The sequence below is a fragment of the Arachis stenosperma genome, chromosome 4 (assembly GCF_014773155.1).
Source record: "Arachis stenosperma cultivar V10309 chromosome 4, arast.V10309.gnm1.PFL2, whole genome shotgun sequence".
Taxonomy (NCBI): domain Eukaryota; kingdom Viridiplantae; phylum Streptophyta; class Magnoliopsida; order Fabales; family Fabaceae; genus Arachis; species Arachis stenosperma.
Window position 1 is genome coordinate 29,893,856 of NC_080380.1, and position 15,547 is coordinate 29,909,402.

At 42.1% G+C, this 15,547-nt stretch overlaps 1 non-coding gene across 1 annotated transcript; it reads left to right on the forward strand.

Moving 5' to 3' along the window:
* The first annotated feature begins 12,157 nt into the window (after positions 1–12,157).
* On the forward strand, positions 12,158–12,265 carry LOC130977731 (small nucleolar RNA R71). Its single transcript, XR_009085410.1, has one exon. It is a non-coding gene; the product is annotated as a small nucleolar RNA R71 (small nucleolar RNA).
* Positions 12,266–15,547: the final 3,282 nt, after the last annotated feature.

A 15,547-nucleotide genomic window follows, 5' to 3' on the forward strand; every position in this document is an offset into this window, starting at 1 on the left:
CGCCCAAAACACGTCATAACTCGGAGTTCAACTCCAAGAGAAGCCTCAGCTCGTGGATTGATCAAGCTCAGCCCAAGCATACACCAAGTGGGCACCGGAAGTGGATTTATGCATCAATTACTTACTCATGTAAACCCTAGGAGCTAGTTTATTATAAATAGGATGATTTACTAATGTATTAGACATCTTTGGTCTCAGTTTTGTTTTATTCATCATCCTAAGAGGCTATTGATCACGTTTTAGGGGGCTGGCCATTCGGCCATGCCTGAACCTTTTACTTATGTATTTTCAACGGTGGAGTTTCTGCACACCATAGATTAAGGGTGTGGAGCTCTGCTGTACCTCAAGTATTAATGCAATTCTATTTTCTTTTATTCAATTCTCTCTCATTCTTATTCCAAGATATTCATTCGCACCCAAGAACATGATGAATGTGATGATTATATGACCCTCATTATCATTCTCACTTATGAACGCACGTGATTGACAACCACTTCCGTTCTACATGCAACAGAGCTTGAATGTGTATCTCTTAGATTCCCCAACAGAATCTTCGTGATATAAGCTAGATAGATGGCGGCATTTATAAGGATCCAGAAAGTCTCACCTTGTCTGTGGTATTCCGAGTAGGATCCTGGGAATCCGGAAAGTCTAACCTTGTCTGTGGTATTCCGAGTAGGATTCCGGTAATGAATGACTGTGACGTGCTTCAGACTTGCAAGTGCTGGGCGTTAGTGACAAACGCAAAAGAATCAAGGGATTCTATTCCAGTAGGCGCGGGAACCAACCAGTGATTAGCCGTGCTGTGACAGAGCGCGTGAGCGTAGTTTTTACTGCGAGGATGGGATGTAGCCTTCGGCCAGGTGATGCCTCCAGACGATTAGCCATGCGAGTGACAGCCGCAGAGGACCATTTTCCCGAGAGGATTGAAAGTAGCCATCGTCGAACGGTGAACCCCTATAAACAGCTTGCCATGGAAAGGATTAAGAAGGATTGAGTTGAAGCAGGAGAATAGCAGGCGTCCTAGAGCATACAGTATCTCCATTCGCTTGTCTGAAATTCCCACCAATGAATCTGCATAAGTATTCTATCCCTTTTTATTTTCTGTTTATTATTTATTTTAGAAAATCCATAATCAATTGGTTTAATCTGCCTAACTGAGATTTACAAGGTGACCATAGCTTGCTTCATACCAACAATCTCTGTGGGATCGACCCTTACTCGCGTAAAGTTTATTACTTGGACGACCCAGTACACTTGCTGGTTAGTTGAACGGAGTTGTGAAAACAACCGATGCCATAATAATGATTTCATACAAGTACAAAAGAACATGGATCACAATTTCATCCACCACCGTGATTATTTGTGAATTGGCTGGTTCTGGATTGAACCATGAGCCGGAATAGCTGTGTATGCTATGAATATTGGCTGGTTCTGGATTGAACCGTGAGCCGGAATGGCTGATATGGATGTTGATCCATGGATGAGAATTCATGCATGTTTATGCTGAATTATTGATAATTGTGAATTGCACTTCCACTATCAGAGATACGAGTTTCCCTGGGTAGTAGCAGTGGCTAGCCACCACGTGCTCCAGGTTGAGACTTGATACTCTGTTGACCCTATGTCGTAAGTGTGGCCGGGCACTGTGAAAGACCCGGATGAGCTCGCCCCCAAAATATTCACCAGTGAGGGTGATGGATATGGATCATGTTTATGATCAAGTTTATAACGAGTATAACTCGAGTTGGGGATGCGCGACAGAGGGACAGTCCAATGGTTAGCGACCAGGACTTGTCGGGTTGGCTCTATAACCGACAGGATGATATCATCGGCCACTAGGGACAGGCATTCATCATATGCATACTATGTGAATTGTTTGAGATTGCCTATTTGACTGCATATTACTTGCTAATTGTCTAAATGTCTTAACTGCTCCTATTTGTATATTCTTTGTCTGATATAATTGCGTTTGCTATAATATACTCTTGCTGGTGGTTGGGAGGTCTGAAGGAATTGGAAAGGGAAGTATTAGTTAGACTGAAGAATCTTTAGTCAGATGCCCTTATACGGTTTAGCTTGTTTATAAGCTTGATATTATCTGGAGGAAGTTCTAGGATTGCCTTTGGCTTTCCTCTATAATTATGTATTATATATGTGGAAGCTGTTACCATGCTGGGGACCTCTGGTTCTCACCCATGCGGATTTTGTGGTTTTCAGATGCAGGACGTGAGGTTTCCCGCTGAGGCATGCTGGAGACTTTTAGATTCGCGAAGATTCCTTGTTCTTGGGGACTCTGTTTAGTTTATATGTTCTGCTTAGATACTTTTATCTCCATTAAATAATACAAACTGTGATGACTCCTCTTATGGGAGATTTTGGAGAATAGGTTTTATGTATTTGTGTCCCTTTGGGTTTCCTTTGGGGTTTTCCTTATTTTATCATATGTATATATTGTTATGCTCGGACCGGTTATCTTCGCAGCCGGATTTTGAGCCTTGATATTCCTATTTTTGACACTCTTTTGTATATATATAATCTCGCGTTGGTTTATCCTTGTTCGTTACGTTATCGATCGGAGTGTTGCGCTTTTAAGTTGCGGTTTTTGTTTACCCCTTTTTCTACAAAGGCTCCTAGTTATAATCAATCATTCATACTACTATACGTACTAAATTTTTATTTTAGAGGTCGTAATACCTTGCCATCTCTGAATTATGACTTAAGCATAAGTCTCTGTATGGTAGGGTGTTACATTATGGTATCAGAGCAGTTCGTTCCTATAGAGCCTGAGGGATGGACTGACTATACTTCTGTGCATTCTCTGTGTGTGTGTTATGTGCTATTAGTATATCTGCTTGATATAATTGGCATAAACGTTCATGAGCATGCATTTGGGTCTTTGAAGCACTAGACTTCCGATATTGAGACTGATCAACTTAATATCGATTGTTGGGTGTGTATAGGAACCAGATGGCACCTCGTGGACGCGGTAGAGGTAGTGCGAGAGGTCGTACGAATGCTCGTGCACCGGAGAATAACCCTAATGACCCGGTGAACTTTATGGCTGCGTTGGAGAACATGGCTGCTGCTATGCAAGCCACTGCTGAGGCTCTTGGTCAACAGATGAACAACCATGGTAATGATGGAGGTGGAGTTCAGGGCCCGATGACCTTGGCAAACTTTTTGAAGGTTAATCCGCCTAAGTTCAAGGGAACTACTAGCCCGACTGAGGCTGATACATGGTTTCTGGCTATAGAGCGAGCATTACAAGCACAAGTGGTACCTGAAGGGCAGCGTGTCGAGTTTGCTACCTACATGTTCACAGGTGAAGCGTCGCATTGGTGGCAAGGCATCCGACGTCTTCTGCAGCAGGGTGATGACTATATCACCTGGAATGTCTTTCAAGAAGAGTTTTATAAGAAGTACTTTCTGACTTCTGCTAGGACGGCTAAGGAACTTGAATTGTTACAGCTGAAGCAGGGTACTATGTCCATATCAGAGTATACTGACAAGTTTGAGGAGCTGTTCAGGTTCTCTCGTATGTGCCAAGGGACTCCGGTGGAATATGAGGAATGGAAGTGTGTTAAGTATGAAGGAGGACTCCGGAGTGATATCTTCAGTTCAGTAGGGCCAATGGAGATTAGGACTTTCTCCGAATTGGTGAACAAGTGTAGGGTTGCTGAAGAGTGTGTAAAAAGGGCAACCGCTGAGAAAGGGAGTCACAAAGGATCATTCCCACTGAACCGAGGGAAGAGCTTTGCACCTAGAGGTCTGTCTTTCAAGAGGGGAGGCTCTTTCAGGAGGCCCAACAACAACAACTCCCAAGGAAGGAAGTTTGGGAAGCAGCCTCAGAATGATCAAGCTTGTGCTAAGTGTGGAAGTTACCATCCGGGAGCACCATGCAAGGCCGGATGGGGTTTGTGCTACAATTGTGGAAAGGCGGGGCACAAAGCCGCAAGTTGTCCGGAGAGGCAGAAACAAGGTGCTGGGAAGGCACAACAGACTGGTCGGGTGTTCACCACTTCAGCTATAGGTGCTGAGGGATCTGAGACACTCATTCGAGGTAACTGTGAATTAGCTGGTCAAACTTTAAATGCTTTATTTGATTCGGGAGCATCACATTCATTCATTGCATTTGAGAAAGCCCATGAGTTAGGGTTGAAGATTGTAACTTTAGGTTATGATCTAAGAGTGTACAATGCTACCCATGAAGCCACGGTAACTAGGCTAGGATGCCCGGAAGTTTCCTTTAGGTTCAAGCAGCGTGATTTTGTTCATAATTTGGTCTGCTTACCGATGGTCGGCCTTGATCTTATCTTGGGATTGGACTGGTTATCTAAGAACCATGTTCTGCTTGATTGTTCTACAAAGTCGGTGTACTTTATGCCGGAAGGTACAGAAGGGCCGGTCGTGGTGAATAATTATTACTTGAACTCGATGATGGTGAACTGTTCTGGAATCGAATGTCAGGGTATCATGTTGTTAACCGCGGGCGTTTCGGGAGATGATCAAAGGTTGGAACAGATTTCGGTTGTGTGTGAGTTTCCGGAAGTGTTTCCCGATGATATTGATGAGTTTCCACCTAACCGAGAGGTTGAGTTTGCTATTGAGTTGGTGCCCGGGGCGGGACCAATCTCAAGTGCTCCTTATAGGATGTCACCGTTAGAGATGAACGAGCTAAAGTCTCAGTTAGAGGATTTGTTGGGAAAGAATTTTATACGACCAAGTGTTTCTCCGTGGGGTGCTCCAGTGTTACTGGTGAAGAAGAAGGATGGGAGTATGCGGCTCTGTGTGGATTACAGGCAGCTGAACAAGGTTACAATAAAGAATAAGTACCCATTACCGAGAATTGATGATCTCATGGATCAGTTACAAGGAGCTGGAGTTTTCTCCAAGATTGATTTGCGATCCGGTTATCACCAGATAAGGGTGAGGGGCGAGGATATCCCTAAGACCGCTTTCAGGACTCGTTATGGTCATTACGAGTACACTGTGATGTCCTTTGGGTTGACGAATGCTCCTGCGGTATTCATGGATTACATGAATAGAGTTTTCCGTCCGTTTCTGGATAAATTCGTTGTTGTCTTCATCGATGACATTCTGATTTATTCCAAGACCGAGGAAGAGCATGCGGAACACTTGAGGACCGTGTTGCAGATTCTAAAGGAGAAGAAACTCTATGAAAAACTGTCTAAGTGTGAGTTTTGGAAGAGTGAGGTGAAGTTTTTGGGTCATGTGGTGAGTAAGAAGGGAATAGCCGTAGACCCAACTAAGGTGGAGGCTGTGATGGATTGGAAACAACCAACCACCGTAACAGAGATAAGGAGTTTTCTGGGTTTAGCTGGCTACTACCGAAGGTTTATCAAAGGCTTTTCACAGATAGCTTTGCCAATGACAAAGTTAACCCGCAAAGACACTCCGTTTGTTTGGACTCCTGAGTGCGAGGAGAGCTTTCAAACATTGAAGAAAAAGTTGACTACTGCACCTGTGTTAGTGTTACCCGAGCCGAACGAGCCATTTGAGGTGTATTATGATGCCTCATTAAAGGGTTTAGGGTGCGTGCTGATGCAGCATCGTAATGTGGTGGCGTATGCCTCACGACAGTTGAGACCTCATGAAGTTAGTTACCCTACGCACGATTTGGAACTCGCTGCGGTTGTGTTTGCCTTGAAGGTGTGGAGGCATTATCTCTATGGGGTTAAGTTCCAAGTTTTCTCTGATCATAAGAGCCTGAAGTACCTCTTCGATCAGAAAGAGCTTAATATGAGACAGAGAAGGTGGATGGAATTGCTGAAGGACTACGACTTTGAGTTGCATTACCATCCGGGAAAGGCAAACGTAGTGGCGGATGCGTTAAGTCGGAAGTCATTATATGCGGCTTGGATGATGCTTCAAGAGGAGAAGTTGCTCAAGGGATTCGAGAGTCTTAAAATCGGTGCTCAAGAAGTATCCGGAACCTTGTGTTTGAGCCGATTAGAAATCTCAAGTGACTTTAAGTCCGAACTCCTAAAGGCTCATCAAGATGATGAAGCGTTATGGAAAGTGTTACCGGCCATTGAGCAAGGAAAACAGTGGAGAGTGTCGGAAGAAAAAGATGGGTTATGGAGATTCAAGGGTAGGATCATTGTGCCGGATGTTGGCACTTTGAGGCAAGATATTTTAAAGGAGGCACACAAAAGCGGATTCTCCATTCACCCGGGAAGTACTAAGATGTACCATGATTTGAAGGCGATGTTTTGGTGGCCGGGTATGAAGAACGATGTGGCGGAATATGTTTCAAAGTGCTTAACTTGTCAAAAGGTAAAGATTGAACATCAAAAGCCCGCCGGTATGTTGCAACCTTTAGAGATTCCACAATGGAAGTGGGAAAGTATTGCAATGGACTTTGTGTCAGGATTGCCAAGGACTAGGGCTGGTTTTGATGCCATCTGGGTAATTGTGGACCAACTGACGAAGTCAGCTCACTTTTTGCCCATCCGTGTGACTTACACCCTTGAGGAGCTAGCACGGTTATACATAAAGGAGATTGTGAGACTTCATGGTGTACCTGCTACTATAATCTCTGATAGAGATCCTCGTTTCACTTCGAGGTTTTGAGGTGCATTTCAGAAGGCTTTTGGAACCCGATTAAGCTTGAGCACGGCTTACCATCCTCAAACAGATGGTCAATCTGAGAGGACGATCCAAACACTAGAGGATATGTTGAGAGCTTGTGTTTTGGACCAACCGGCGAGTTGGGATCGGTATATGCCATTAGTGGAGTTTGCATACAATAATAGTTATCATGCGAGCATCGGAATGGCTCCGTTTGAGGCCTTGTATGGGAGGAAATGTCAATCTCCGCTATGTTGGTATGAAGCTGGAGAGAAAAGCTTGTTGGGACCAGAAATGATAGCTGAGACCACCGAACAAGTCAAGAAAATCCGAGATAGGATGCTCACGGCGCAGAGTCGTCAAAAGAGTTACGCCGATCAGAGGCGAAAGCCCTTAGAATTTGAGGAAGGAGACCATGTTTTCCTTAAGGTTACTCCGACTACAGGAGTAGGTAGGGCGATTAAGGCAAAGAAGTTGAATCCTCGATACATTGGTCCATTTCAAATCCTGGAGAGGATTGGACCGGTGGCGTATCGGATGGCTCTACCACCTCATCTTTCGAACCTGCACGATGTGTTTCACGTGTCACAGCTTCGGAAGTACACTCCTGATGCTAGCCATGTGTTAGAACCTGAGTCGGTTCAGTTAAGGGAAGATTTGACGCTTCCAGTGGCTCCGGTCAGAATTGATGATACTAGTATCAAACGGTTGCGTGAAAAAGAGGTTTCTTTAGTGAAAGTGGCATGGAGTCGAGGCGGTGTTGAGGAACACACTTGGGAACTTGAATCGGAGATGCGAACGGATTATCCGCATTTATTCTCAGGTAATTGCATTTGAATTTTGTGGGCAAAATTCCCAATTAGGTGGGTAGAATGTAAAACCCGGTTAATTAACGGCTAATTAACCCATAAATGAGAATTTATTCTAGAAAGCCTAAAATGTGATTTTTATGGCTAAATGTGATAGAGGAGATTGAGACGAGAATTTTGGTACCAATTTTATAGAATTCGGACCAAGATTGGACCGAACGGGCCAAACCGGGCCAACCGGACCCAAAGTGAGCCCTTGGCCCAACATAACTTAACCAAAACCCTAGTTTTCAGCACTCTCTCTCCTCATTACACACACAAACACGCTGAATTAGAGGGAAGGGGGGAGAAGAACACTCTCTCAAGTTCTTTCTCTCACTTGATCTTCAAACCACCATAACTTTTGATCTAGAGCTCCGATTGTCGCTCCGTTTACGGCCACGCGTTCACCGCGGAGAGCTCTACAAAACCCATATAATCAATCTTGAGGTAAGCCACAAGTTTCTGTTCGAAATTCCAGCCCTTATTTTCGAGTTTCATGGGTAAAATGTTGAGATTTTAGGTTCTTTGATGTTATAGGACCCAACTCTCTTGAAGGAGAAGGTTAATCTTGTCTCCTTGGACCTTGGGTATGGTAAAATTCTCAACCCTAGTGTGATTTTGTTGTTCTATGATGTTTGGGTTTTGAGATGTTGTGTATGGGTATGATGGTTGTGGCTTAGGTTGTGTATGTGTGGATATTGGAGCTTGATTGGTGACTTTGAAAAGCTTGGAAAGGGTTTGGTGGTGAAAAATCTGTTCTTGGAGGTGTTGAGGCCTTGAGAGCTTGTGGATAAGCGGTTTGGAAGTGCTCCGGGGGAGCTTGGGAAAATCGGCTAAGGTATGGTTTCGGTTTCCCGTATCTAATACGTAATGTGGTAGGAAATACTTAGGCTAGAGGCCCTAAGATAGGCATTGAATTGTTGATGTTGTTGAATGATTGAGATATATGATGTGGTCATATATGTGATGATGATTATTGATGCCTTGATGGTATGATGTATGAGGAATATGCATGTTGTGATATATGCTTGATAATTGGTTATGGTTGAATTGTGGGTTGAACCATGTTGATGGTGAGTATGATGTTGATTGTGTACAATAATGATTTATTGGAATTGGTGTTGTTGAGAATTGACATGAGGAATAGTATATGATATGTCAATGTGTTTGAGTTTGAGCCACTTGGGTGAAGTGGGGTAAAATGATGAGATAGTGATTTTGGTAAATTGTGGTAATGTGTCAATGTGTGAGTTGAGGAGGCTTGATGTTGAATTTGATACATTTTGATTGATTTCAAAGAAAAGGGATGAAAATGGCATGTTTTGATTGATTTTGAAAAGAGTTGAAAATGGTTTGTTTTGAAAATGGCATATTGTGGTTTTGTATGAAAATATGGTTTTTGGGCATACTTTGACGGGACATAACTTGGACTACGAATCTTCGTTTTGTACCAAATCTGTTTAGAAATGAAATTGGATCCGGAATGTCCATGCCGTTCGAAGAACGGGTGAAAAACGATTTAAAATGAGAAAGTTATGTCCGTTGGAAGATTGGGGTTTAAATCTGTGAATTCTGCAGCTTTTAACTTAAAAAATTTTTAGCAGAATGACCCCTTGCGCGTGGGCGCACCTGGCGCGTACGCGCCGTTCTTCCGAAAAGTGCCATCCACGCGTGCGCGTGATGTGAGCGGGCGCGCCGATTGTGCTGCACCCAATGCCCAGCCATTTTCCAGAGAGTCATGCCAGAATTGTGCCAGTGTTGTGCCTGGGGCACGAGAACAACCGCGCGTACGCGTGGTTGACGCGTGCGCGTCGATTGGCAAATTTTGAATCCACGCGTTAGCATGCATGACGCTTGCGCGTCGATGAGTTTTTGAGGCCATCCACGCGTGCGCGTGGAGTGCGCGTACGCGTGGCCCTGTTTTCATCCCAAAGTTGATTTTTGAGTTTTAAAAGCCAAATCTCATACTTCTAAGCCTCCAATCTCACCATTTATGTCTTAAATCATTATGGCATGCCTAGCTATTAAAAAGGGGCTAGTGAATGAGGTAACTTGCGAGTGAAGCAAGGGAAATATGAATGATCAATGAGGATCAAAGATGATTATGTGAGATGTGGAGGATGGTGGTGGAAGTGCTTGTTATGCCATTGGCCGAAGGGCCGTGATTATTTGTGAATTGGCTGGTTCTGGATTGAACCATAAGCCGGAATAGCTGTGTATGTTATGAATATTGGCTGGTTCTGGATTGAACCGTGAGCCGGAATGGCTGATATGGATGTTGATCCATGGATGAGAATTCATGCATGTTTATGCTGAATTATTGATAATTGTGAATTGTACTTCCACTATCAGAGATACGAGTTTCCCTGGGTAGTAGCAGTGGCTAGCCACCACGTGCTCCAGGTTGAGACTTGATACTCTGTTGACCCTATGTCGTAAGTGTGGCCGGGCACTGTGAAAGACCCGGATGAGCTCGCCCCCAAAATATTCACCAGTGAGGGTGATGGATATGGATCATGTTTATGATCAAGTTTATAACGAGTATAACTCGAGTTGGGGATGCGCGACAGAGGGACAGTCCAATGGTTAGCGACCAGGACTTGTCGGGTTGGCTCTATAACCGACAGGATGATATCATCGGCCACTAGGGACAGGCATTCATCATATGCATACTATGTGAATTGTTTGAGATTGCCTATTTGACTGCATATTACTTGCTAATTGTCTAAATGTCTTAACTGCTCCTATTTGTATATTCTTTGTCTGATATAATTGCGTTTGCTATAATATACTCTTGCTGGTGGTTGGGAGGTCTGAAGGAATTGGAAAGGGAAGTATTAGTTAGACTGAAGAATCTTTAGTCAGATGCCCTTATACGGTTTAGCTTGTTTATAAGCTTGATATTATCTGGAGGAAGTTCTAGGATTGCCTTTGGCTTTCCTCTATAATTATGTATTATATATGTGGAAGCTGTTACCATGCTGGGGACCTCTGGTTCTCACCCATGCGGATTTTGTGATTTTCAGATGCAGGACGTGAGGTTTCCCGCTGAGGCATGCTGGAGACTTTTAGATTCGCGAAGATTCCTTGTTCTTGGGGACTCTGTTTAGTTTATATGTTCTGCTTAGATACTTTTATCTCCATTAAATAATACAAACTGTGATGACTCCTCTTATGGGAGATTTTGGAGAATAGGTTTTATGTATTTGTGTCCCTTTGGGTTTCCTTTGGGGTTTTCCTTATTTTATCATATGTATATATTGTTATGCTCGGACCGGTTATCTTCGCAGCCGGATTTTGAGCCTTGATATTCCTGTTTTTGACACTCTTTTGTATATATATAATCTCGCGTTGGTTTATCCTTGTTCGTTACGTTATCGATCGGAGTGTTGCGCTTTTAAGTTGCAGTTTTTGTTTACCCCTTTTTCTACAAAGGCTCCTAGTTATAATCAATCATTCATACTACTATACGTACTAAATTTTTATTTTAGAGGTCGTAATACCTTGCCATCTCTGAATTATGACTTAAGCATAAGTCTCTGTATGGTAGGGTGTTACATCATGGTGCCTATGGTACAAGGTATTGAAAACTTCCCAGGGTCCTGTCTCTTTTGAGGTAATTTCTGCCTAGACAAGTCATCCAGTTCTTTGGTGAGCAAACGGGGTTCATCCTCCCAAGTCTCATTACCAAATAACTTTTCATTTAGCTTCATGATTGCTCCAAGGTACTTAGCAACTTGCTCTTCAGTGACATCTTCATCCTCTTCAGTGGAAGAATACTCATCAGAGCTCATGAATGGTAGAAGTAAATCCAGTGGAATCTTTATGGTCTCAGTGTGAGCCTCAGATTCCCATGGTTCCTCATTAGGGAATTCATTGGAGGCCAGGGGACGTCCATTGAGGTCTTCCTCAGTGGCACTCACTGCCTCTTCCTCCTCTCCAAGTTCGGCCATGTTGATGGCCTTGCACTCTCCTTTTGGATTTTCTTCTGTATTGCTTGGAAGAGTACTAGGAGGGAGTTCAGTAATTTTCTTGCTCAGCTGACCCACTTGTGCCTCCAAATTTCTAATGGAGGACCTTGTTTCAGTCATGAAACTTTGAGTGGTTTTGATTAGATCAGAGACCATGGTTGCTAAGTCAGAGTGGCTTTGCTTAGAATTCTCTGTCTGTTGCTGAGAAGATGATGGAAAAGGCTTGCCATTGCTAAACCTGTTTCTTCCACCATTATTGTTGTTGAAACCTTGTTGAGGTCTCTGTTGATCCTTCTATGAGAGATTTGGATGATTTCTCCATGAAGAATTATAGGTGTTTCCATAGGGTTCTCCCATGTAATTCACCTCTTCCATTGAAGCGTTCTCAGGATCATAAGCTTCTTCTTCAGATGAAGCATCCTTAGTACTGCCTGGTGCAGCTTGCATTCCAGACAGACTTTGAGAAATCATATTGACTTGCTGAGTCAATATTTTGTTCTGAGCCAATATGGCATTCAGAGTATCAATCTCAAGAACTCCTTTCTTCTGATTCGTCCCATTGTTCACAGGATTCCTTTCAGAAGTGTACATGAATTGGTTGTTTGCAACCATTTCAATTAGTTCTTGAGCTTCTGTAGGCGTCTTCTTCAGATGAAGAGATCTTTCAGCAGAGCTATCCAATGACATTTTGGACAGTTCAGACAGACCATCATAAAAAATACCTATGATGCTCCATTCAGAAAGCATGTCAGAAGGACATTTTCTGATCAATTGTTTGTATCTTTCCCAAGCTTCATAGAGGGATTCTCCTTCCTTCTGTCTGAAGGTTTGGACTTCCACTCTAAGCTTACTCAATTTTTGAGGTGGAAAGAACTTTGCCAAGAAGGCATTGACTAGCTTTTCCCAAGAGTTCAGGCTTTCTTTAGGTTGTGAGTCCAACCAAATCTTAGCTCTGTCTCTTACAGCAAAAGGGAATAGCATAAGTCTGTAGACCTCAGGGTCAACCCTATTAGTCTTGACAGTGTCACAGATTTGCAAGAACTCAGCCAAAAACTGATGAGGATCTTCCAATGGAAGTCCATGGAACTTGCAATTCTGTTGCATTAGAGAAACTAATTGAGGCTTAAGCTCAAAGTTGTTTGCTCCAATGGCAGGGATAGAGATGCTTCTCCCATAGAAGTCGGGAGTAGGTGCAGTAAAGTCACCCAGCACCTTCCTTGCATTGTTGGCATTGTTGTTGTTTTCGGCTGCCATGTCTTCTTCTTTGAAGATTTCTGTTAGATCCTCAATAGAGAGTTGTGCCTTAGCTTCTCTTAGCTTTCGCTTCAAGGTTCTTTCAGGTTCAGGGTCAGCCTCAACAAGAATGCTTTTGTCTTTGCTCCTGCTCATATGAAAGAGAAAAGAACAAGAAAATATGGAATCCTCTATGTCACAGTATAGAGATTCCTTGAAGTGTCAGAGGAAAATAAAAATAGAAGAAAAGGTAGAAGAATTCGAACTTATCAAGTATTATGATGGAGTTCGAATTGTGCATTGAGGAGGAGTGTTAGTCCATAAATAGAAGGATGTGAGAAGAAGGGAAGAAATTTTCGAAAATTAAGTAAAAGATTTTAAAAACATTTTGAAAAACTCTAATTGATTTTCGAAAACTAAGAGTGGAAAAGAAATCAAGTGATTTTTGAAAAAAAAATTTAAATTAGAAAGTAAAAAGATATGATTGAAAACTATTTTGAAAAAGATGTGATTAAAAAGATATGATTGAAAAGTTATGGTTTGAAAAACAATTTAAAAAAAGATTTGATTTTAAAAATTAATGACTTGGCTAACAAGAAAAGATATGATTCAAACATTAAACCTTTCTCAACAGAAAAGGCAACATACTTGAATTGTTGAATCAAATCATTAATTGTTAGCAAGTATCTTTGAAAATGGAAAGAAAATGATTTTGAAAACATATGATTGAAAAGATATGATTTGAAAAAGATTTGATTTTGAAAAATTTTGAAAACTTGAAAAAAATTTGCATTAAAAACAAAATCTTCCTTCTTGTGCCATCCTGGCGTTAAACGCCCAGAATGGTATCCATTCTGGCGTTTAACGCCCAAAACACTACCCTTTTGGGCGTTAAATGCCCAACCAGACACCCTGGCTGGCATTTAAACGCCAGTTTTCCTTCCTCACTGGGCGTTTTGAACGCCCAGCTTTTTCTGTGTAATTCCTCTGCTGTATGTTCTGAAGCTTTAATTCTCTGTATTATTGACTTGAAAAGACACAAAGAAAAAAATTTTTGGATTTTTAATAATGAGGAATAATCAAAATACAACTAAAATCAAATAAACAATGCATGCAGGACACCAAACTTAGAAGTTTGTATACTACTGACACTAACAAAATGAGAATGCATATGAGAAACAGCAAAACACTCAAGTCAAGAGAATTCAAAGATCAAAGCAAGAAAATCATCAAGAACATCTTGAAGATCACTTAAGACACATGAATGAATGCAAGAAGAATAGAAACATGCAATTGACACCAAACTTAACATGAGACACTAGACTCATCATAAAATATTTTTGGTTTTTATGATTTTGTAAATTTTTTGTGGTTTTTTCGAAAACTATGTGGAAAAGTAAAATAAAGGATTCAAAATTCTTAATGAGAATCCCAGGAATCATTGCAATGCTAGTCTAAGACTCTGGTCCAGGAATTAGACATGGCTTCATAGCCAGCCAAGCTTTCAAAGAAAGCTCCGGTCCAAAACACTAGACATGGCCAATGGCCAGCCAAGCCTTAGCAGATCATTGCTCCAACAGCAAGATTGATAGAAATCAACAAGCTCTTGTGATGATAAGTTGAAACCTCGGTCCAATAAAATTAGACATGGCTTCACAGCTAGCCAGACTTCAACAGATCATCATGAAACTCTAGAATTCATTCTTAAGAATTCTGAAAAATACCTAATCTAAGCAACAAGATGAACCGTCAGTTGTCCAAACTCAACAATCCCCGGCAACGGCGCCAAAAACTTGGTGCACGAAATTGTGATCATCAATGGCGCCATCAACATGGTACGCTCAATTGCAATCTCAACTCTTTATCACAACTTCGTACAACTAACCAGCAAGTGCACTGGGTCATCCAAGTAATAAACCTTACGCGAGTAAGGGTCGATCCCACGGAGATTGTTGGTATGAAGCAAGCTATGGTCACCTTGTAAATCTCAGTCAGGCAGATTTAAATGGTTATGGATGATAGATGAATAAAACATAAAGATAAAGATAGAGATACTTATGTATTTCATTGGTGAGAATTTCAGACAAGCGTATGGAGATGCTTTGTCCATTCCGTCTCTTTGCTTTCCTACTGTCTTCATCCAATCCTTCTTACTCCTTTCCATGGCAAGCTGTACGTTGGGCATCACCGTTGTTAGTGGCTACAGTCCCGTCCTCTCAGTGAAAATGTTCAATGCACCCTGTCACGGCACGGCTATTCATCTGTCGGTTCTCAATCAAGTTGGAGTAGAATCCATTGATTCTTTTGCGTCTGTCACTAACGCCCAGCCTTCAGGAGTTTGAAGCTCGTCACAGTCATTCAATCATTGAATCCTACTCAGAATACCACAGACAAGGTTTAGACCTTCCGGATTCTCTTGAATGCCGCCATCAATTCTAGCTTATACCACGAAGATTCCGATTAAGGGATCCAAGAGATAAACATTCAAGCCTTGTTTGCTTGTAGAACGGGAGTGGTTGTCAAGCACGCGTTCATAAGTGAGAATAATGATGAGCGTCACATAATCATCACATTCATCATGTTCTTGGGTACGAATGAATATCTTAGAACAAGAATAGACTGAATTGAATAGAAGAACAATAGTAATTGCATTAATACTCGAGGTACAGCAGAGCTCCACACCTTAATCTATGGTGTGTAGAAACTCCACCGTTGAAAATATATAAGAACAAAAGTGATCATTGGCTTCAGCCCCAGAGAGGGAACCAGAAGAACCAAGATGAAAATACAATAGCAAAAGGTCTTATTTATAAAGAACTAGTAGCCTAAGGTTTACAAAGATGAGTAAATGACATAAAAATCTACCTCTGGGCCCACTTGGTGTGTGCTTGGGCTGAG